Raw genomic sequence first — 24379 nt, 5'->3', positions numbered from 1 at the left:
TGAGAGTGTGCCCATTGTCATGTTGTTTGGACAGTGAAGGATGATTTTTGGTAAGAGTGAACCCCCATGGGATATCCAAAAATGTAACATATTTCTCTCATTGTCATTGCAGTCCCAGCATCCATATGAGGGCCACATGTTTTGTCCCTTCCAGGTAGTAAGCTGTTACCATAGTCTTCGTCTGCACACTGGGGTTCCTTTAGTAGTCAGTCATTCAGTTGCCATTCTTCTGATCAGATGGCTAGGGTATTGGCAAGATTTGGTGGTAAAGGTGGCCTGCATGGCCATCATCACTGTATGTAGTTTGGCATACAGTTCTGCCATTGGGCAGAATATTTCTGTCCAGTGTCAGTCAAAGAATGGCCAGTCACTGGCAGATGGCAGCCATGTTTAATGTTTGCAAAGCCACGAGTAAACCATGTTACATTGTTGGTAGACATGACTCTGAGTCTTGGACTCTAGGTAGCCACAGGAGGAGCTTGATCATCCTTTATGGGTTGCTTCATCCCTTCTAGTATACTAGTCATTTGTTTATGGAGACCACTAGTCTCTTGGGGTCCTGGCTGGGCCCTATCTTTTTTTGTATGTATGGTACTGGGAATTAAATCCAGGGATGCTTTACTACTAAGATACATCCCCAGCCCTTTTTTAATTTTATTTTGAGGCAGGGTCTTACAAAGTTGCCCAGTCTGGCCTGGAACTTGCAATCCTCCTGTCCCAGTCTCCTGAATAGCTGGGATTATAGGCATGCACCACCATGCCCAGATAAAGTTCCATCATGAATGTACAGTTTCCATTTGATTATTGAGTTCTGTTGAGCCTGTGCAGAAAGCAAGGGTTTGCTATTCAAAAAGGGGATATCAATTGGGTGCACGCACAGGCCTTGAGATACTTTGGAGGCTGAGGTGGGAGGATCACTTGAGCCCAGGAACTTGAGGCTATCCTAAACAACATAGCAAGACCCCATCTCAAAAAGCTAAAATTAAATTAAAATAAAATCAGCTGAAAGATCTGCTTTTAATACTGCATTTGTATCTTAGGAGCAGGTAAGAGTAGATGTGTGTCACTGTTGTGGCTTGATCTTGCTGTGAGGAGCATACCCCCTCAAGAGGTGGTGATGTCCTGTGACACAAGCAGCCAAAATTTCAATGCCTATAATGCTCTCAGTGGTGGGAATCACAGTCACTGGCACACAGACTGGCCAACAGGGACCCACCAATAAGCAGATAAGGTCAATAACCAGATAAGCATCATGTATAAGTCACCACATCCATCCCAAAACTTGTCACTGTCTTCAGATTAATTTTTTTTCTCCTAAGGGAAATGGAAATACTGTTGTGTGGGCTCCAGTATCTAAGAACCTCAGAAAAATCTGAATTCACCTTTTATTTCCTCTTTTATTTTGACAGAAGTATAGGGTCATTGTCCTCCAGTGAGGACCCAGAGACCTTGGCCCCATTTCTATTTGCACTATTGAGACAGACGCACTTGGATCTGCAATGCCTCTTTATCAAACAAACACACCAGTCAGGCTGCATGAAACTTCCCTGGTCTGCCTCCATGTCCTTCCTTTGGATAGTGAGTATCCTTTCTTGAAGACCCACATTGTGTGTGTTGGTTCCCTCTCAGATGCTTCAAGGGCCATTTGAATCCCTCTTTCTCATAACTCAAGGTCCATCTGAGTGCTCAGTCTCCAGGCTCTCAGCCCTTGAAATGAGCAATCAAGGGTACACCTTGCACCCATTTCCACATTGCTTTCTTTCTGGCCCAGTCAGCTCACCCACATCTGCAGGAGTATGTCTATGTAAATGACCTATGTCCCACTTATCACGCTTCCTTCTCATCAGTCATCCAGCTGCACGTCTAGCCCTGTGTTCCCAGGCTGAGGTCTCTATCCTAGGCCAGGTACTAGTGGATAGTCAGTACCTGCCTCCTTTTTGACTGTGAGCTACTGTCTGTCAGACCCTTTCTGTTCACTATACCAAAATTTGTTTACTTGTTCTGTTTCTCACTTTTTATTCATGACAAATATTCCACATTCACAATTCTCTCTAGTCAGAAGTTCTTTGAGATGATGTCACTGGCCTGGGCCTGTTGGAGAATGGAGTCATCTCTGAGTCACTCATCCTGCTGATAACTCTGTAGATAGCTTACATTTTAAACTGGCAGTTAAACCTGCACATACCTTGTCAACATTGGCCACGTTCATCTGGATGAACATGTGGTCCTTGTGGTCAATGATGTGGATACTGGTGAAGCTTCATGATATCACCTGGGGTTGTTCTGCATATTGAGGCTGAGGCCATTGCCTTCCCAATCAGTGCAAGCAGAGAAAGCTGTGCCAATTTTGTGAGGCAGGCTCACTGTGCACTGGGTACAAAGGTGACTCAGTCTGATAAGACAGGACACACATACGCAACAAGTTACATGGATCAGGCTTATTACTTCACATAGACAGAAAGGATCAACAGAAGCCTAAGATCCATGTGAGCTAATTTCCCAAGACTCAAGAAAGCTGGCAGGGGCTGGGGCTGTTTGTTACTCAGGGGTAGAACACTTTCCTAGCTTGAGAGGCTCTGGGTTTGATCCCAGAACTCCAAAATTGGAGGGGAAAAAAAAGGTGCCAGGTATGGATGGAAACTTGATTGCATGCATCCCATTGACACCGAAGCTAACAGACCTGGAAGGGTAACCCACCTGGTTTATCTACCTCAGGGTCCATGTGACTTACCTGGTAAGGTTTTGAGTGATGTCCTGCTTCCAAGGAGAGAGGAATCAAGCCTGGGCTGTCCCAGGCAGTTCTTCCTTATGTCAAAATGCTACATTTTCCAGGCAGGGCAGGCAGAAAATTCTCAGGAATTTTCTCGCTATCTCTAGACATTGCACTCCCAGCACATTCTTTTGTTATTCTTGAGAATTGCTAGCAAGAAAGTGTTAGAACTGTCCTCCATCAAAGGGTTAAATCTTTATATAGTCTAGTTTAATAATTTTTAATTTTATGGGTCGTATTTTTGTGTCACATCTACAAATCTTTACCTAACCTAAGGCATGAAGAATTTTTTTAATAAAACCTAGAGGTTTTATAGTTTTTTGTTTGTTTGGTTTTGGTACCAGGGATTGAACCCAGGGGCACTTTGCCAATGAGCCACATCCCCAGCCTTTTTATTTATTATTTTGAGACAGGGTCTTACTAAGTTGCTTAGGGGCTCACTATGTTGCTAAGGCTGGTTTTGAACTTGTGATCTTCTTGCCTTGGCCTCCTGAGTTGCTGGGATTACAGGCGTGCACCACTGCATCTGGCAGAAATTTTATAGTTTTACTTTGTATATTTAGGTCTGTGATTTGTTTGGAGTTAATTTCTGTGTGTGTCAAGCGTCTAAATTTTGCTTGTGAATATCTCATTATCCCAGCACATTTATTAGTAAGTCCACCCTTTCTCCCATTAAATTACCTTGGCATCTTTGCCAAAAATCAATTGAAGATTATTTTGGACTTGAAAATATATTTCATTCATCTGTATGTATGCCTATATTACCCCAGTATGGTAGTTTTTTTTTGTGTGTGTGTATGTGTGTGTATGTTTGTGTTTTGGGGGGTGACACTAGGGATTAACCCAGAGCTTCCTGCATAATAGGCAAGTACTTTACCACTGAACTATACTCCCAACCCCCCACAGAATAAACACAAATATTTAGAAAAGAAGACATTTCACAAGACTTTAATTGCTTCATAGTAGAAATCATAGAGTAATTAGAACATATACACAATAATGGAATAATATCCCATTGTCTGGATATACTATAGGTTATTTATCCATTCACCCACAGAAGGGCATCTTGATTGCTTTCAAGACCTGGGCACTAAACATAAAGTTTCTATAAATATCCATGTGGAGTTTTTGTGTGGATTCAAGTTGATGATAACTTTTTTCATTGGTTTTGTGGATGGAACACCCAGGGTTCTTTACTATTGAGCTACATCTCTAGTCCTTTTTATTTTTTATTTTGACAGAAGTCTTGCTAAGTTGCTGAAGTTGGCCTCAAATTTGTGATCCTTCTGCCTTAGCCTCCAGAGTTGATAGCATTACAGGCATGCATCACCATGCCCAGCCACATGTATGACAATTTTGGGGGGGATGGTGACCAGGGATTTGAACCCAACAGTGCTTAAACACTGAGCACCCGCCACAGCCTTTTTATTTTATTTTAAGACAGGTTCTCACTAGGTTGCTTACAATCTCACTAAATTGCTGAGGCTGATTTTGAATTAACGATCCTCCTGTCTCAGCCTCCTGAGCTGCTGGGATTATAGGCATTCACCATCACGTCCAGCCCCTGATGATAATTTTGATGATTGAGGTTTTATACTAAATTGTGTAATGGATTGGGGTAAATCCTCTGAATTTCTTCTTTTTAAAAATTATTTGGTAAAAAAAATTTTAAATAAAAATTATTTTGGCCAGGCCAAGTGGTGTATACCTGTAATCCCAGCAACTTGGGAGGCCAAGGTAGGAGGATAACAAGTTCCAGGTCAGCCTCAGCAACTTAGTGAGACTCTGTCTCAAAATAAAAAATAAAAAGGGCTGAAGATGTAGCTCAGTGGTAGAGTGCCCCTGGGTTCAAATCTCAGTACCCCCTCAGATTGGCTATTAAAGGGCCTTTGCATTTCTATATACATTTTAGGATAGTCTTGTTAATATCTTCAAAAGATCCCTTTAGGGTTCAGATATGGATTGCATTGAATCTATACCACATCTCAGTCTGGGTAACGTTTTCTATTTAAGAATACTAAATCCTTCAAGAGGATAAGAAGATAGAATGGGAGAAAATATTTGAAAAGGTATATTTGACAAAGAATTCATATCCAAAATACACAAAGAACACTTAAAACTAAAAAAGTAAGAAAACAAGCAACCCCATTTAAAAAGATATACAGATAGTATTTTTTAGATGCTCTATATCATATATATTTAAGGAACTGCAAATTAAAACAATAAGATATCACTCTTCACTATTAGAATGGGCAAAATCCAAAACACTGATGGCATCAAATGTGGGCCATGCTGTAGGGCACCAAGAACTCTCTTTAATTACAAAAAGTATAGCTGCTTGGAAGATAATTTGGTGATTTCTTACCAAACTAATCATACTCTTCCCACATAATCCAACAGTCTTGTTCCAGAAGAGTTGAAACTTATGTTCACACAAAAATGTTCACATGGATATTTATAGAAACTTTGTGGTTAGTTGCCAACACTTAAAAGCCATCAAATGCCCTTCTGTGGGTAAATGGATAAATAAGTCATTCCATCTAGACAATGGAGTATTATTGTTATTAGGTGTATGTTCTAATTATGTTATGATTTGTACTTTGAACTAATTGAGTTTTAGAAATTTCTTCTTTTCAGACCATTTGCATTTATTTTAGTTACCTCTTTGTTACTGACTTTAGCTTGATTACATTGTGGTCAGAAGACTTGTTACATTTGATTTGAGTCCTCTTATATATCTGTTGAAACTTCACATATGGTCCAGCATATGTCAATTTTCTGTGACTATTTCTTTATGCTTGAAAATATTGTGTATTCTTTTGTTGATTACCATGTTTTCTGTATGTCCCTTAGGTCATGATTGTTAAATATGCTATTCAAATCTTTCATATCCTTACTAATTTATGCCTCCCGCTATGATTATGGGTTTGTGCACATGCTTTATTATTCTGTTAGCTTGCTACTTTATGTATTGGAGCTACTTACTCATTTATTTAACACATATTTATTGAGTGCCTTCTATGTGTCAGACACTGTTGTAGTTGCCAGGGGGATACAACAGTGAATCAAACACAAAAATTCCTGCAGTAGTTGGGAGAGTCAGATAAGCAAGATAAATAATTGCATTCAGTTTTGAAATTATTTTTTTAAATGGAAGCTTTGAATATCATGAAGTGACCTAATAATTTTTATGTATATCTAATCTTTTTCTTTGCAGTACTGGAAATTGAATCCATGGGCACACTACCACTTAGTTACATTGCAATGCATCCCTGGGATAAACTGCTGTTGATCATTATGTATAAAATTTTTTATGTGCTGTTGGATTGATTTGCTAGTATTTTAAAAAATATTTAATTTTAGTTGTAGCCGGACACAATACCGTTATTTTATTTTTTTATTTTTATGTGGTGCTGAGGATCAAACCCAGGGTCTCTCTACCACTGAGCCACAACCCAGTCCTGATTTGCTAGTATTTTGTTGAGAATATGTGCATCTATATTCATCAGGGATTTTGGTCTGCAGTTTTCTTTTTTTTTTTTTGTCATGTTCTTGGTCTAGTCTTGTTATCAGGGTAATGATGGCCTTGTAGAATGAGTTTGGAAGAGTTTCCGCCCTTTCAATATTTTGGAGTAGTTTGAAAAAAATTGGCCTTCATCAGTGATGCCATCCAGTCCTGGGATTTTCTTTGTTGGGAGACATTTTATTACTGATATAATCTTGTTCATTGTTATTGGTTTATTCAGTTTTTTTATGTCCTTATGTTTCAATTTTGATAGCTTACACATGTCCAGAGATTTGTGCATTTGTCCATTTCTTCTAGGTTTTCCAATTTTTTGGTATTTAGCTGTCCCTAATGATCTTTTGTATTTCTGTGGTATCAGTTTTAACGTCTCCTTTTCTAATCTCTGTTTTTATTTGTTGTCTTTTTTATTGGTTAGTGTAGCTAAGTTTTGCCAATTTTATCTTTTAAAAAACCTCTTTGTTTCACTGATCTTTTGTTGTTTTTTTTTTTTAGTCTCTATTTTGTTTATTTTTACTTTGATTTTTATTATATATTCCTTCTACCAATTTTGGATTTGGTTTATTTTTGCTTTTCTAATTCCTTGAGTTGCATCATTAATCTAGTTATTTGCAGTTTTTCTTCTTTTCTTTTTCTTTTTTTAATGTAAGAACCTGCTTCTTTTCCCCAGGTTTTAGTATGTTGTGTTTTCATTGTCATTTGTTTCAAGAAATTTTAAAATTTCCCTTTTGATTTCTTCCTTGATACATTGGTCATTCAAGGGAATGTTGTTTAATTTCCGTGTATTTGTACAATTTATAAGTTCCTTTTGTTGATGATAATTATTGATAATTTTATTCCATTGTGGTCAGAGAATTTACATACTGTTACTGATTTTTTTTCTTTTTTTTTGGTATTTGAAATTGAACCCAGGGGTTCTCTACCTCTGAGCTATACTCCCAGCCCTTTTAAGGTAATTAGTTTACTTTTGGAGTACTGGGGATCAAATCCAGGGATACTCTACTATTTTGTGGCATCCCATCCCTTTTTATTTTTTATTTTGAGACAAGTCTCACTAAGTTGCCCAGTCTGGCCTTGAAATTGTGATGCTCCTGCTTCACTCTCCTGAGTTGCTGGGATTATGACATGTACTACCATGCCTAGCTCCTTTTCATTTTGGGATGATCTCCTTTAGTTGCTGAGACTTGTCCTAAGCTTGTGATTCTTCTGTCTCAGCCTCCCTAGAGGTGTGCCAGGCTGATTTTGATTTTTCAAAAATGTGTTGCAACTAGCTTTGTGTCCTAACATATGGTCTACCCCGGAGAATGTTCCATGTGCTAATGGAAGAACGTGTGTTCTGCAATTATTGGATGAAATGTTCTGTAAATGTCTGTTAGGCCCATTTGTTTATTTATTTATTCATTTTAAAATTTTATTTATTAAGTAGGTGTTGGGCCCAATTGTTTGGAATTATTTTCTTACTTTCATGTTTTGATTGTTCATTGCCAAGTGTATGGAATTACGATTGATTTCTGTCTAGTGCAACCTTATGAGACTTGTTTATTAGTTCTTTAAAAAAAATTCTTTTTTTGTAGTTGTAGATGGACAGAATGCCTTAAGCTACAGCTACTTAGCTACAGCTCCAGCCTTATTTATTAGTTCTAATAGATTTTTTTTAGTGTATTCCTTAGGATTTTCTACATATAAGATCAGGTAATCTGTAAATAAAGATAATTTATAAAATTTACGTTTCTAATCTGTGTGGCTTGTATGTCATTTTCTTGCCCAATTGCCCTGTTTAGAATCTTCATTGCCATATCAAAAAAAAAATTGATGAGAAAAGACATTCTTGTCTTGTTCCTGACAGGAGGGGAAAACCACTTGTTTTTTACCATTACCTCTAATTTTAGTTGTGGGTGTAGTGGGTGTCTGATGACTTTTAACAGCTCAATTAGATACCTTTCTGTCCTTAGTTTCTTAAATGTTTTCATCATGAGGAAGTATTGGATTTTGTCCAATGTCTTTTTTGTATCTATTGTCCTTTTTTCCATGGATGGCATGTATACATTTATTTGTTTTTTAAAAAATATTTATTTTTTAGTTGTAGTTATCAATACCTTTATTTTATTTATTTATTTTTATGTGGTGCTGAGGATCAAACCCAGGGCCTTGCAAGTCCTAGGCAGGTGCTCTACCACTGAGCCACAACCCCAGCCCCCATTAATTTGTTTTTTATGCTAACCCAACTTTGCACTCTTGACATAAGTCACTTTTGGTCATAATACATAACTCTGCCACTGAGCTACAGCCACAGCTGTTAGTTGTGGAGCAGGCTGAACAAATGTTAGCTGCAGGGTGGGCTGAACACTTGACTCTCACCCATCTGGTTTCTTTCTTTCTTTCTTTCTTTCTTTCTTTCTTTCTTTCTTTCTTTCTTTCTTTCTGAGAGAGAGAGAGAGAGAGAGAGAGAGAGAGAGAGAGAGAGAATTTCAATACTTATTTTTCAGTTTTTGGGGTTCACAACATCTTTGTTTGTATGTGGTGCTGAGGATCGAACCCGGCGGGCCGCCCGCATGGCAGGCGAGCGAGCTACCGCTTGAGCCACATACATCCCCAGCGCCCCCCCCAATCTGGTTTCTTATCACTTGTTTGTGTCAAGGCTGAACACTCAACCCCACTCAAGGCTGAACACTCAACTCAAGGTTGAATTCTCAACCCCCCACCTGTCTAGTGCAACAGAAACCCAAATCTGACCCCTGCCGGGTCTGCCTGAGGGCAGAAGATGACACCCTTAGCAACTGTATGGCAGCAAGGCAGCTTGCAGACCCAGAGACCCCATGAGCTATAAAAACTATAGCTATAAAAACTCTCCTGCCCGGTCCCCTCCACTCCTCCCTCTCTCTCTCACTCTCTCTCACCTCCTCTCTCTCACTCTCTCTTACTCTCTCCTCTCTCACTTGCTTTGCTCCCTCCCACACACTTTCTCTCACTCTTTTCCTCTCTCTCTCTTTTTTTCTCTTCCTTTCCTGCTAATCCGACACCGCCTCAGTAAAGATCTCTTGGTCCCTCCGAGTGTTGTGGTCACTTTCCTTTCACCAGCCCTAAGTTTTCTGTTATTAATATCTAGTTTCATTCCATTATTTTCTAATAACATGTATATTCTAAAATATTGAAGTGTTCTTTGAGTATTTTATTTTCCAGTTCCCATTTATTTTTGGCTCTTGGGGCAATGTCATCTTTTCAATATGAAAAAAGCAGCAAGTTCAACACAAATTAGAAATCTGAAGGGTAGGATAGGACAAAATCAACAGTAGGAAGGAAAAAGCAATAGAAAAAGAAATGAGAAGATTTTTAAAAAAGGGTTTTGTTGCCCCTCCTCTGGAGTGACTCACATTTAGGTGATAGTACATACCTTTCCACATATCACACATGTTACTCTTTGGAGCGGGGTGAAAAGGTGGGGGTTGGGGAGGGCAATTCTGGAAGTTTAGGGACCAAGGCTTGCCTTCTCCTTTTTGAGAGAGGTAAAGCAGAAAGAGGAAGGATTCACACCTCCCAGAGTGGGGCAGATTCCTCCAAAGGGAGAGCACAACTCTGGACAGCTGAGAGGGAGGCTGCAAATGGAAATAATACTGTTAACACCTCTCCCGAAGCTGAGAGATGGAGCATGGAAATGCCTAAAAATGACTGTAAAAGCATAGATTCCCCTCTTTAAAAAACTGTCCTATAACGAAAAAATCCCATCCCCATCATGATTTCTACCTGCTGCTACCTTCTACCTCGTACTAATTTGCCTTAGGATGGGGGCCACTGAAAGTATCTGGCTAGTTCTAAATGGGATCTGGACAAGAACCAGCTCTTGGGAGAATCATTTTGGAAACAGAAGATATTAACTGGACAGATGTGAAAAGTGGGTACCAAAAAGAAATGCAGGGTAATCCAGAATGGAAGAAATTTAAGTTTGCCAGAGTGGAAAGAGGAGACATTCAAGAAACAAATATTTATTGAGCGCCTAATATGGGTCAGGTATTGTTCTGCATGCCTCCCAAAAGGGAATAAAAAAGGGGAAAAAAAGGCAGTGAATACAAATTCTGAAGAAAGGGGCAGCAGAAGGCTGGAGAACTGAGAAGCATGAGGTGATGGGGGAGCCGCCTTAGGCTTCCTCTTCAGCCTCCTCACCAAAATCCTCTTTCTCTTCTGCGGTGGCATCCTGGTACTGCTGGTACTCAGAGACAAGGTTGTTCATGTTGCTCTCAGCCTCGGTGAACTCCATCTCGTCCATACCCTCACCTGTGTACCAGTGGAGGAAGGCCTTTCGGCGGAACATGGCAGTGAACTGCTCCGAGATGCGCTTGAAGAGCTCCTGGATGGCTGTGCTGTTGCCAATGAAGGTAACTGCCATCTCGAGGCCATAAGTTGGGATGTCACAGACAGATGTCTTGACATTGTTGGGGATCCATTCCACGAAGTAGCTGCTATTCTTGTTCTGCACATTCAGTATCTGCCCATCAACCTCCTTCATGGAGGGAAGACTGCAGCCACGGTGAGGTACTGACGATGGGGGGGGGGGTGTCACAGGCAGCCACCATGTTCTTTGCATCAGAGACCTGCTGGGTGAGTTCAGGCACAGTGAGGGCCCGATATTGCTGGCTTCCACGCTGCTAAGAGGGGCAAAGCCAGGCATGAAGAAGTGGATACGTGGGAAGGGCAACATGTTGACTGCCAACTTGCGGAGGTCAGCATTGAGCTGGCCAGGGAAGCGGAGGCAGGTAGTGACACCGCTCATGGTGGCTGAGATGAAGTAATTCAGGTCTCCGTAGGTTGGTGTGGTCAGCTTGAGGGTACAGAAGCAGATGTCATAAAGGGCCTCGTTGTCAATGCAGTAGGTCTCATCAGTGTTCTCTACCAACTGATGGACGGAGAGGGTGGCATTGTAGGGCTCCACCACAGTATCGCACACTTTGGTTGAGGGTACTACACTGAAGGTGTTCATGATGCGGTCGGCATACTCTTCCCGGATCTTGCTAAGGAGCAGGGTGCCCATTCCGGAACCTGTGCCCGCTCCCAGTGAGTGGGTCAGCTGGAAGCCCTGCAGGCAGTCACAGCTCTCTGTCTCCTTCCGCACCACATCCAGGACTGAGTCAACCAGCTCAGCCCCTTCGGTATAGTGACCCTTGGCCCAGTTGTTACCTGCCCCAGACTGACCAAAAACAAAGTTGTCTGGTCTGAAGATCTGGCCAAAAGGACCTGAGCGAACAGAGTCCCTAGGCCCAGGTTCTAGATCCACCAGGATAGCACGAGGAACATTTTTGCCACCTGTGGCTTCATTGTAATACAATGTGGCTTCATTGTAATACACAGAGATGAGGTCCAGCTGCAGGTCACTGTCCCCATGATAGGTACCGGTGGGGTCGATGCCATGTTCATCACTGATCACCTTCCAGAACTTGGCACTGATCCGGTTGCCACACTGACTGGCCTGGATGTGCACAATTTCCTTCATGGCTAGAATTAATTAATTTTTATTTAAAGAGAGAGAGAAAGAGAGAGAATTTTTTTTAAGTTATCGGTGGACACAACGTCTTTTTTTTTTTTTAGAATTTTTTTTTTAATATTTATTTTTTAGTTTTCGGGGGACACAACATCTTTGTTTGTATGTGGTGCTGAGGATTGAACCCGGGGCCGCACGCATGCCAGGAGAGCGTGCTACCACTTGAGCCACATCCCCAGCCCCCACACAACGTCTTTATTTTATTTTTATATGGTGCTGAGGATCGAACCCAGCATCCTGCGCATGCCAGGCGAGCACTCTACAGCTGGAGCCACATCCCCAGCCCAATATAACCAAGATACTACAACAATAGAATCCATAGATAGCGAAGTAGGTGAAATGTCAGAGAAGGAGTTCAGAATATACATAACTAAAATGATTTGGGAATTAAAGAACGACCTAAGTGAGCAGATACAGGCAAAAATCAATCTCTCCCACAAAGAGATAAGAGAGCAAATACAAGTTGCAAGAGATTACTTCAAGAAAGAAAGATACTGAAAAACAAACAAACAAATAGAAATCCTTGAAATTAAAGAAACAATAAGCCAATTATAAAACTCAATAGGGGGTGGATTGTGGCTCAGTGGTAGAGCATTTGCCTAGCACATTCGAGGTGCTGGGTTCAATCTTCAGCACCACATAAAAATAAAGTTATTGTGTCCAATTATAACTTAAAAAAATGAAAAAAAAACTCAATAGATAGCATCACCAATAGACTAGATCACTTGGAAGTTAGGACTACAGACAATGAAGACAAAATATACAATCTTGAAAATAAAGTTGACTTCACAGTGAAGATGGTAAGAAACCATGAATAGAACATCCAAGAATTATGGGATATCATCAAAAGACCAAATTTAAGATTTTATTGGGATAGAGGAAGGCTCAGAGATTCAAACCAAAGGCATATACAATCTCTTCAATGAATTAATAGCAGAAAATTTCCCAATCATGAAGAATGAACTGGAAAATCAAATACAAGAAGCCTATAGGACACCAAATGTACAAAATTACAACAGATCTACATCAAAATGAAAATGCCTAGCATACAGAATAAGGATAGAATTTTAAAGGCCACAAGAGAGAACAATCAGATTACCTACAAGGGAAGACCAATTCACATCTCAGCAGATTTTTCAACCAGACTCTCAAAGCCAGGAGATCCTGGAACAACATATACAAAGCTCTAAAAGATAATGGATGCCAACCAAGAATCTTATATCCAGGAAAATTAAGCTTCAAATTTGACAATGAAATAAAAACTTTCCATGATAAACAAAAGCTAAAAGAATTTACAGCAAGAAAGCCTGCACTACAGAACATTCTTGGCAAAATATTCCATGAGGAGGAAATAAAAAACACCAATGAAAATCTGCAAAGGGAAGAACTACAATAAAGGAAAAGCCAACCAAAGGAGAAACAAAGTCAAGCTAAATATAAAAAATAAACAAAAATGACCTGTAATACAATTCATTATATCTTTCAACTCTTTTTGATAAATTTTTACACATAAATATTTTAACTACAATATCATCTAATTTTTCAGGTTTTTGTTTATTTCACATTTCTTGTTTTCCATTTCTCTTCACAAAATTATACAAATATGTTCAAATATGTTCTTTAAAAGTTTTAGCATTTTATATGTTATATCTTAATATATAATTAATCTGGTATGTGTCTATACATTGCCTGTGATATGAGATGAGGTATATTTTACTCTCTTATAATTTAAAATCCATTATTCAAGATTCAAGGATAAAAAGATCAATCAGAGTAAAAATTGTTTAATAAGGTATTTATAAAGGTAAGGGCAAAGTTGAGGAAAACTAATAAATTTTGTGAAGCACCTTTCCTTTTATAAACTTGGAGAGGTAGGAGATGAAATAAGAGAGAGCCATTATGACAAATTTGTAGGAAAGGAACTAACTGAAGTTATTCCCAGCAAAAGCATGTAGAAACCAACTCACAGTCTAATAGAGTCTTATAGGGAGGAATAAACACCTTGCTGTACTCTTGTATATTCTAAGTTCATCTCTTTGGTGTCCCTTTCTGATGGAACTCAACAAGAAACCACATAACAAGGGGACTTATGCAGCCTACAACATATGTCTCACCAAAAGGTGAAAGATGGAGAAAGGAGCCAATATGGCAGCCATTGGTTACATGAGGGAGGCCTCTGAGTATTTGAAATGTGTCTAGTCTGAATTGAGGTGTGCTATGTGTTAAATAGACATTAGATTCCAAAGAATTACTAGGACAAAGAAAATGAATATGAAATATCTTACTAATAATTATTTTCTTTGCAAATTTTGTTGGTAATCCATTGGGTTAAATGAAAATATATTAAAATTAATTTATTTGTTTTTAAAAAGAGAAGTAAAGGAGAACAAGGTAACATTCTGTATCTTTTTATTTTTTAGTTGTAGTTGGACACAGTATCTTTATTCCATTCATTTATTTTTTATGGGGTGCTGAGGATCGAACCAGGGCCCTGCGTATGATAGGCGAGCGCTCTACCGCTGAGCCACAATCCCAGCCCATCATTCTGAATCTTGATGGTAATACTATATATCCATATATATGTTGTCATTTTTTATATTTGTGTTATCAAAATTCATATAACTATAAAACTAAATGGGGTAAATTGTACCATATATAAATTATATCTCAACAAACATGACTTTAAAAAGAAAATAAATAAATCTAGCTGGATTATGTTGTTTGAGCCTTTTGTTTGCTTGCTTATCTTCTGCATTTCTCTTCTACCTATTCCTGCAAGCTGAGTATTTATGTCTCCAACTCTTCTTTTTGAATTGTCTATTTCTTTCTTTCAGTTCTGTCAGTTTTTGCTTCACATATTTTGGAGTTCTATTGTTAAGTATATATATGTTTACATCTTCCTGAAGGATTAACCTTTTTATCATTATAAAATGTACCTCTTTATTTCTAGTCATGCATTTGTTTTTTTTTTCTTTGTTCTAATTAGTTATACATGACAGTAGAATGCACTTTGATACACATATGGTTTTGCCTGGCATTACTACAGACACTATAGATTTATTTTTTTAATTTGTTCTTTTTAGATATACCTGACAATAGAGTGTATTTGGACATATTATATATATGTGGAATATAACTTATTCTAATTAGGATCCTATTCTTGTGGTTACACATGATGTGGATATATAAATACTAGTGGTGTATTTATATATTAACATAGGAAAGTTATATCCAATTCATTCTACTGTCTTTCTGATTCCCATTCCCCTTCCCCTTCATTTCCCTTTGTCTAATCCACTCAACTGCTATTCTGCACCCTTCCTCCCTTATTGGGTGTTAGTGTCCACATATTGGAGAGAATATTCAGCCCTTGATTTTTTTGAGATTGGCCTATTTTACTTAGCATGATAGTCTCCAGATCCATTCATTTTCTGGTAAAAGTCATAAAGACACTCTTTTTATTGCTGAGTAATATCCTATTGTGTATATACACCACATTTTATTTATCCATTCATCTGTTGAAGGGCACCTAGGTTGGTTTCATAGTTTAGCTATTGTGAATTGAGCTGCTATAAACATTGATGTGTCTGTGTCACTGTAGTATGCTGAGTTTAAGTCCTTCAGGTATAGACCGATGAGTGGGACAGCTGGGTCAAATGATGAGTCCATTTCAAGTTTTCTGAGGAACCTCATACTGCTTTCCAGAGTGGTTGCAGTCCCACTATCAATGTATGAGTGTACCTTTTCCCCCATGTTCTTGCCGACATTTGTTGTTGTTGTTTTTGTTACTTGTATTGAAAGAGTAAAAGAAACTGAAGTTAAAATGTAAAGGACCAGGTATTGTAAAGTTTCTAAGCTGCAAAACCTGAGTTAAAATGTATTGTTAAGTTTCTAAACTACACTTAAAGCCTGAAATTCCTGTAGCTGTTAAGACAATTCCCGGGCCTGCCCATTAGATATGTGTAGGAATTCCCCCTGACCACTTAGTTGCTTAACAACTTGGACCCAGTGCAGCTCAGCACTTAGGCACCTCAGGGCCTAAACCAATCAGTTTGAATGTATATCCCGCTTTAGGACTGACCTATCACCCCTGCCCAACCTGTTCCTGCCAATGAATGTACTAATCATGTTTGAGAGTTGTTGTTCGATTTTCCCGCGCCTCATGATGATTTGCTCTGATGTATGCAAAGCCCCCGCCCTCCCCAAAAAGTGTACTTAAGCACTGCTTAACCCCTGCTCAGGGCTCTCCCTTCTTGAGTGAGCACAGAGCCCCAGCGTGCTGGATCTTCAATAAACCCCTTTTGCTGTTGCATGAGACAGTCTCTTGGTGGTCTCTTCCTCCGTTACAGTATTCTTGATAATTGCCATTCTAACTAGAGTGAGAGGGAATCTCAGTGTAGTTTTAATTTTCATTTCTCTAATTACTAGAGATGCTGGACATTTTTTCATATATTTGTTGATCGGTTGTGTTTCTTCCTGTGAAGTGCCTGTTCAGTTCCTTTGCCCATTTATTGATTGGGTTATGTGGGGGTTTTGGGGTGTTATTTTTTTTTGAGTTCTTCATATATCCTGGACATTAATGCTCCATCTGAGGTGCAGGTGGCAAAAATTTTCTCCCATTCTGTGACACTACAGGTTTCTTATTTTGCTGCTTGCATGATATATTTTTTCATCCTTTTACTTTCCTTTTAAAAAATTATTTATTTATTCTAATTTGTTATACATGACAGCAGAATGAATTTCAATTCATAGTACACACGTAGTGCACAATTTTTCATTTCTCTGGTTGTACCCGAAGTAGAGTCACATCATTTGTATCTTCATACATGTACCTAGGGTAATGATGTCCATTTCATTCCACCATCTTCATCCTTTTACTTTCAATCTATTTGTATCTTTGAACCTAAAGTATCTTTGGATTTTAGACTTTTTAAAATCCAGTCTAACAATATTTGCCCTTTGAGTGGATTGTTTAATCTGTTCCCATTTAGTATTGCTATTGATTTAGTGAGATTTATTTTTGCCATTTTACTTTGTGTTATCTATATGGCTCATCTTTGATTTCTCTGATTCTTTGTTCTTCGGTAAGTGAATATTTTCTAGTATAGCATTTTAATTCCTTTAATTAGTCTTTTACTGTATTATAGCTCATCATATACATCTCAACTGATTCTGTTATACTCGAATTCGGGACCCCCAAAGACCACCAGAGACCCAAGATCCATGTAAGCAGCAAAGAGGTGTTTATTGCGAGCTAGCTTGGTCCTCCGCTCACAAACACAGCAACTGGTGACGCTGAGAGGCCCTGAGCCCAGGGTTTGCAGCAGTTTTATACATTCTTTGGAGAGGGCAGGGACTTCACATACATCATAGCATCCCTTAGCAAATCATCACACACCGCTGGAAAATCAAATAACAACTCTAAAACATGATTAGCACATTCACTGGCGGGAACAAGTTGGGTAGGGGTGATTGGTCAGTACAAAAGGGGTATTCGTTTGAACTGATTGGTTTGAGCCAAGAGAGGTGTATGTGCTGAACTACATGGTTTCCCAACTTGTTATCAACTACCATAAGCCACTGGCATCCCAGGTATTTTCCTGTCTCACGCTGATTGGTGGCTGCTAAGGGGCTGCTATGGATCCCCACCTAGCCTGACTGAGTCAGGGACACCTGGTGCAGCAGATCTCTCCTGTCATTTGTAGATAAACAACTCAGCAGGGTGGGAATGTGCTTAGGAGTGCTCTGTGGGTCTTTCCAAGGACTAAGGTCATGTCCCTTCCTTGGACAGGCTTTGCTCTGAGATAGAGGCTGGTTTTTCAATTCAAATATACCTCATATATATTCCAGAAAGTTATAGCAATGTTACTCCTATATAGCTCTATTCCCACCCATTTTTTGTAATATTGTTATATATTTACATGTATATATGCTACAAACCCAATAATATTTTGGGGTTTTAAAAATATATTGTTATAATTATTAATTTATGTAATTTAGTTCTATTAAGGAATTTGAAAGAAGAAGAGCAAGTATATTTATGGTATCTGTTATATTAACCTTGTTACCATTTCTATTATTTTCCATTGTTCCTGGGGATTCCATTTACCATCTGGTGTTTTTTGCTTAGTCCAATACAACTTGGCTCTTACCCACCTCATTTGCCCTTTGGTTGCAAATAAATTTCTATCTGTCAGAGGCAAAATCACCCACTTAGATTGTATATTCATCTCCTTCTTTCTTTACTTTTTTTTTTTTGACATGGAGTCTTGCTGTGTTGCCCAGGTTGGCCTTAAACTCATGGCTCAAGTAATCCTCCTGCCTGAGTCTCCCGAGTAGTTAGGACTATAGTTACACATTACTGGGCCCAGCTTTTATATATATATATATATATATATATATTTTTTTTTTTTTTTAATGTGGTACTAAGGATCGAACCCAGGGCCTCACACATGCTAGGCAAGTGTTCTACTGCTGACCACAACCCCAGCCCCCCCCAGCTTATATTTTTAAGTTTTATTATTAAATGCATGCAAGCTTAAAGTACATTTGCTAGCAAATAGAATATATTAATATTAGAAGTCATCCTCTCTATCTCCATACCCTGTAGTCTATTTTTTTTTAAAGAGAGAGAGAGAGAGAGAGAGAGAGAGAGAGAGAATAGAATTTTAATATTTATTTTTTAGTTTTCGGCGGACACAACATCTTTGTTTGTATGTGGTGCTGAGGATTGAACCCGGGCTGCATGCATGCCAGGCGAGCACGCTACCGCTTGAGCCACATCCCCAGCCCCCTGTGGTCTATTTTTGTCTGATATTTGTATAGCTACTTCAGCAGCATATATTTGTTTTAATGTTGCTTAATAACAAAGGTAACATCAATGTGTTATTGTGGAAACAATTCTCCACAATTCTCAGAAGCTGACTTATTTTTTTAACATATTTTTAGTTGTAGATGGACAAAATACCTTTTATTTTTTAATTTTTATTATTTTTTTTTGAGAGAGAATTTTTTTAATATTTATTTTATTTATTTATTTATTTTTAGTTTTCGGCGACACAACATCTTTATTTTATTTGTATGTGGTGCTGAGGATCGAACCCAGCGCCGCATGCATGCCAGGTGAGTGCGCTACTGCTTGAGCCACATCCCCAGCCCAATACCTTTTATTTTATTTGTTTATTTTTCATGTGGTCCTGAGGATCGAACCTAGTGCCTCACACATGCTAGGCGAGTGCTCTACCACTGAGCCACAACCTCAACCCCTTATTTTTCATTTTTTTCTTCTCTTTTTAAAAATTTTAAAATTTTTGACATAAAATTTCTTTCTTTCTTCTCTTCTTTGTATGGGGGATTGAACCTAGGGGCACTTAACCACTGAGCCATATCCTCAGCCCTTTTTTTTTTTTTTGTATTTTACTTAGAGGCAGGGTTTCACTGAATTGCTTAGGCACTCACTAAATTGCTGGGGCTGGCTTTGAACTTGCAATCCTCCAGCCTCAGCTTCTGCTGGAATTACAGGCAGGTACCACCATGCCCGCTGACATAAAATGTCTTTTGGTGTCACAGTCTAAACTAGGGGGTTTGTGGAGGGTTAGGGCCCAAACTGACAGAAAACCTTCCTGCTGTGCAGTGAAGTTCTCTCATTAGACTCTGATTTTGTTATTTGAATAAACATCATTATCTGTTTTCCCTATAACCCATGGATTCACTCCTGGTGTAGGTAGAGGCTTCCTTATTCCCTATTCTCCATAGTCACATCTCAAGTAAACTATAGAGAATATTCCCTCCTCAGGAACCATATAAGTTTTATAGCCTACTTTCTGTATGTGGAAATTTGGGAGCTGTATTAGTCAGGATTCTTCAGAGAATCAGAACCAATAGCATATATGGAGATAAATAGAAATAGATTTATTATGAAGGATAGGCTTACATGATTATTGGGGCTCACAAATCCCACAGTATGCCACTGATAAGCTGAAGGCCTAGGGATGTCAGTGGTATAGTTCCATTCCCAGCCCAAAGGCCTGAGAATGAGGTGAACCAATTGGGTAAGTCCTGATCTGAGAACAGAGACCCAGGAACTAGGAGCACTCATGTACCAGGGCAGGAGAAGAAAGATATTCCAGTTCAAGAACAGAAAGCAAATTTGCCTTTCTGCCTTTTTCATTGTATTCAGGCCCTCAGTAGACTGGTTGACACTTACCCACTTTGATCAGGGACACCTGCTGTACTCAGTCACCAATTTAAATGCTAATGTTGTCTAGAAACACTCTTGCACCCAGAAATAATGTTTTACCAGCTTCTGGGCAACACCCAAACCAGACAAGTTGATACATAAAATAAACAATCACAGGACTAGGGGTGTAACTTATCGATAAAACATTTACCTACCATGCACAAGGCTCTGTGTTTCTCCAGTACTGTAAAAATTAGCCATCACAAAGCATTGTGCTTGTTTTACATCTGAGCTATCAAAGACATTCTGAGTACTAACTTGTGCTTTTTTGCAATACAATGCTTCAAAAACTTATAGGATGGGTTGCAGTTGTGGCTGGGTGGTAAAGTGCTTCAGTCCAGCTGGGCACAGATCACGAGCCACTCAAGCAGGAACAAACTTTATTTCCGAACTCCCCAGAACGCCACCCACGCGCCCTCTCAGGGACACCACACACAAACCAGAACTCCCTCCATGGGAACCTCACCAACCAACTTGAACTTTTCATGAATCCCCTTGAGAACTCCAAAGTAGCAGGCGCCCAAGGCAGCAGGAGCCGCCCTATTGCCCAGCCGCCCTATTGCCGGACAGTAGGGGTCTATATACAATTGAATACACAGCCTGTTTCAATCCAGCATCATCCACTCACAGCAATTATACACAGCTTAACTTAATTGTCATCATCTTAATGGCTTGCTGGCGTCACCTCTCAACCATTACTTCTGGCAAAATGCCAGGGGCCATTCCGACTGGCTATGGCTCTCAACAGTAAAGTGCTTGCCTAAAATGTGTGAAGCCCTGGATTCCACCCTCAGCACCGCATAAAAATAAATAACATAAAGGAATTGTGTCCATCTACAACTAAAACAAAACAAACCTTAAAAAATTATAGGAGGGCCTGGGGATGTGGCTCAATGGTAGCAAGCTCGCTTGGCATGCGTGAGGCACTGGGTTCGATCCTCAGCACCACATAAAAATAAATAAGTGAAATAAAGTTATTGTGTTCAACTACAACTAAAAAATATGTTTTAAAAAAATTATAGGAAACTTTCAGAAGGTATATACATGTTCCTTAATTTGATGGTGGTGGTGGTTCCGTGAGTGTATATGTTAGACCAGGACGAAAGAAAAGACCACTGACTCCAATTAAAATCAAATTAAAGCAAGCTTATTATTTCGACTGGCTGGGCTGCCTCTCCCTCCCAAAACGGCGGGAACAAGACAGCCCCCCACCTTTCCTACAGCCCAGCTTTATAGCCCAGAAAGTTACACAAAAGGGGTGTTACAGATAACAGAACTCTGACAAGTATCACACTAATGGTAGTTTACACATTTTTTTTTTTTGGCCCCAACATCAGAATTTATGAGGACCATTAGAGCCTCAGAGAGGATGGCCAGGGAAGGCCAATATTTATGAGGTGTCACTAAAGTTTCAGAGAGGGCTGCTATCTGGTCAGAGAGCCAGGCATGGGTGAGTTCAAGACACGGGCAGGCATTCCAAGCAGGTTCAGAATTTGCAGTAATTTATAGTAAAGCCGAAATTATCTTTTCATGGCTTTGTGGCAAGATGGCTCCCAATTTTAATAAAAGATCAGGTTGGGTCTATCATTCCCCCCTTTTCTTATGTGTCCCTTTCAAATCTTTGATAGGGTAGGGGAAGAGCACTGAGGGAATTTTAATCCCTCAGGCAACAGTCTCCAACTTTTAGAACTCACCCAAAACCGGTCTCCCTGATTTTACCTGACTTAATTAATTATTTATATTGACAGTCTATTTTTGGCTCCATTGTTATAAGAAGAGAGGCGTGGCTCATTTTGGTTTCTTCTGAGCTGAGAGGGGGTGACATGAGGGGGCAGGGCGTGAGGTGTGAGTTGTCTTTTAGAAGTCAGTTAAGGGACATGAGTTGCCTTTTAGAAGTCAGTTCGGTTTGAAGTCTGGTTGGGGAAGAACAGGTTGTAAAGTCATCTGGGGATGGTGCTTCTATGAGAGAAACAAAAACCATGAGTACTGAATAAATGTTGCAGCAGCTGGAACATGTCACTGTATAGAAGTTCCCTCACCAGGCTTTAACATCCCCAGTTATCAGGACTGTAAGCATAACATTTAACTTTTAGTGTTACAGATGTCCTTCCCCATAAGATACAGTTTAATAATTTAATGTCATCTGATCTTGCAAAATTCTTTTACTAGTATGAGCTCTGTGTCTAATAGAGAAACCTTTAATTCTGTTACTCAGGGCTGGATAATCATACTGGCAACACGAAGCCTACCTGTGTAGGTTAGGAATATCTGTAGGCCTTAAACTAAAAACTTCTGTCTCTGGCAGCTCCTCTTGATAGTCTCTTTTTATAGTTATCAGGCGTTTCTGTCTGAGAATCCTTCTTTGTAGCCTCCAGTCTTACTTATTTTGGGAGGCTAACATAAAGTGTATACCTTAAATTATTATTATTATTATTATTATTATTATTATTGTCATCATCATCATCATCATCATCATTATTATTTAAAATGCCCAGGAATGGCTGTATTTTGGTTTTAACTGTCTTTGCTAAGTGTTTAAGATGAAGCAGTCAAACTGACTTTTGTTTCTATCTATTGTTAACAGTCAGCTGAGCTTTTATGGGAGTCATTCCTGGGGAAACTTCTCAGTTCTGCTAGTGCCATTTGTGCTAGGATGGGTCTAGGTCTTGCTTGACCATGTGGCTTCCCTCGGAAGCACCAAGGATGTCTCCCTTCTCTGATGACTCTCCTCTTCATAGCAAATGCACTGATTGGCTTTCTGTCCTCCACTGGTCTCATTAATCTCCCTGATGGGGAGGTTATGTGGCCCAGAGTTGCAAAGCTCTTTAGAGAAGTCCCCTGTTCCCTGGATTCAGACTGACTCAGAGGGCAAGAGCCAAATATTGGTTTTCTTGGCCCTTTTCATTTAACTTTAATTTTAAAACTTAATCTTAAACATCCAGCAAATAAATTTTAACAGCCTTATATTAAGAGTACTGGGCTTTAATGTCTATAACTTTGTAATTATTCATCTTTTTATTAATTGAGATCTGTATTATCCTATCTGTCTTGTAGGTGATGGCTTATTATCTTAAATTAACCTATGTTGTGTTCTTAAAGCAACACTTCTGTAAAACACTAACAGGGAATCTTTAGATCACTTATAAGGAAATTACAAAATAAAATTAACAAGAGTAAAAACACAGTTCGTGTAACAGCTACCCTAAATTTTTGGCTGAGTTATACATTATATCCCCTGTTTGAGATCCTAGTAATCTTGACAGAAAAAAAAAAATCCTTTTGAACATAACTTTAAATGAACTAAAATCTGGCCTATGGCTTTCATAGTCATTCTCACATGTAGTAAGATGGGACACAGAGCCTTATCTCAGGTAAGGCAGGGCTCTTTATAAATCTTAAGTGTTTTAGTTCTAAAGCTGATCTTTGTTTTTTAAATATCATTTTACAAAGTTTACATAAATTGTTTGAGGTCACATGAACATTAGCTAACACCATATGATATCACATTTAAAACATGAATTAAAGAAAGGCTGAAAGTTTTTAACCTTTACATAGGTTAGGCTCTCATTAACTTAAAAATACATTTAAATTGTTCCCCAATGTAAAAAGTAACATAAAACTTTACATATCTTATTGATAACAGGTAAATAAATCCCTAATATATTTGTTACCATACAACTTCAGAACACCAGCTTGATATAATGCTCTTTTAAAGTTTCTACCTTACAGACTTGTATACCTGGAAGATATGAGCACATTGATAGCATCACAATTACACTGATGTTTCTACATTAACCAAGTTTAGCTTTTAAAGAAATGGCAGTACAGTGCTCTAAAATAACAGTTCTTATTTAACCAGTTGTTTAATTTTTATGGTTGCTTGCTCTAGAAAAAAAAATAAAACTTAATAAACATAATGTTATTGGTAAACTTATGTTTTAAGAAATTTTTGTCTCTTTAACACATGACTGATTTTTACAATCTTATACAGACCTTAGTACAAACTTATACAGACCTTAGTAAATCAATCAGATATCTAACAAAAGTACTCATGAATGAGTAATCCCATATCAAATTTACTTATTTTATAAAAATATTATACAAGTGTATTGAACAGTGCTAGCCATTTTTCTTTGTTGTTGTTGTTGAAGGAAAAGTCCTAGAACCAAGGCATTTTAGACATTGTATAGACATTAATATTTTATGAGTTTTTTTGAACACCTAGGAAAACTTGTAAGCTTAAATTTAAAGACACTTATTTTTATCTGTTTATCCAATTTAAATTGAACCATTTAAATCACATGAATTAAAGATCTT

General features: G+C 38.7%; 1 pseudogene; it reads right to left on the bottom strand.

The window, feature by feature from the left end:
• Positions 1 to 10425: 10425 nt before the first annotated feature.
• LOC144254973 (tubulin beta chain pseudogene) lies at positions 10426 to 11775 on the bottom strand (annotated as a pseudogene).
• Between the last annotated feature and the right edge of the window lie 12604 nt (positions 11776 to 24379).

Source organism: Urocitellus parryii, chromosome 5 (genome assembly GCF_045843805.1).
Source record: "Urocitellus parryii isolate mUroPar1 chromosome 5, mUroPar1.hap1, whole genome shotgun sequence".
Classification (NCBI taxonomy): domain Eukaryota; kingdom Metazoa; phylum Chordata; class Mammalia; order Rodentia; family Sciuridae; genus Urocitellus; species Urocitellus parryii.
This window is presented reverse-complemented; position numbering and strand designations above follow the sequence as displayed.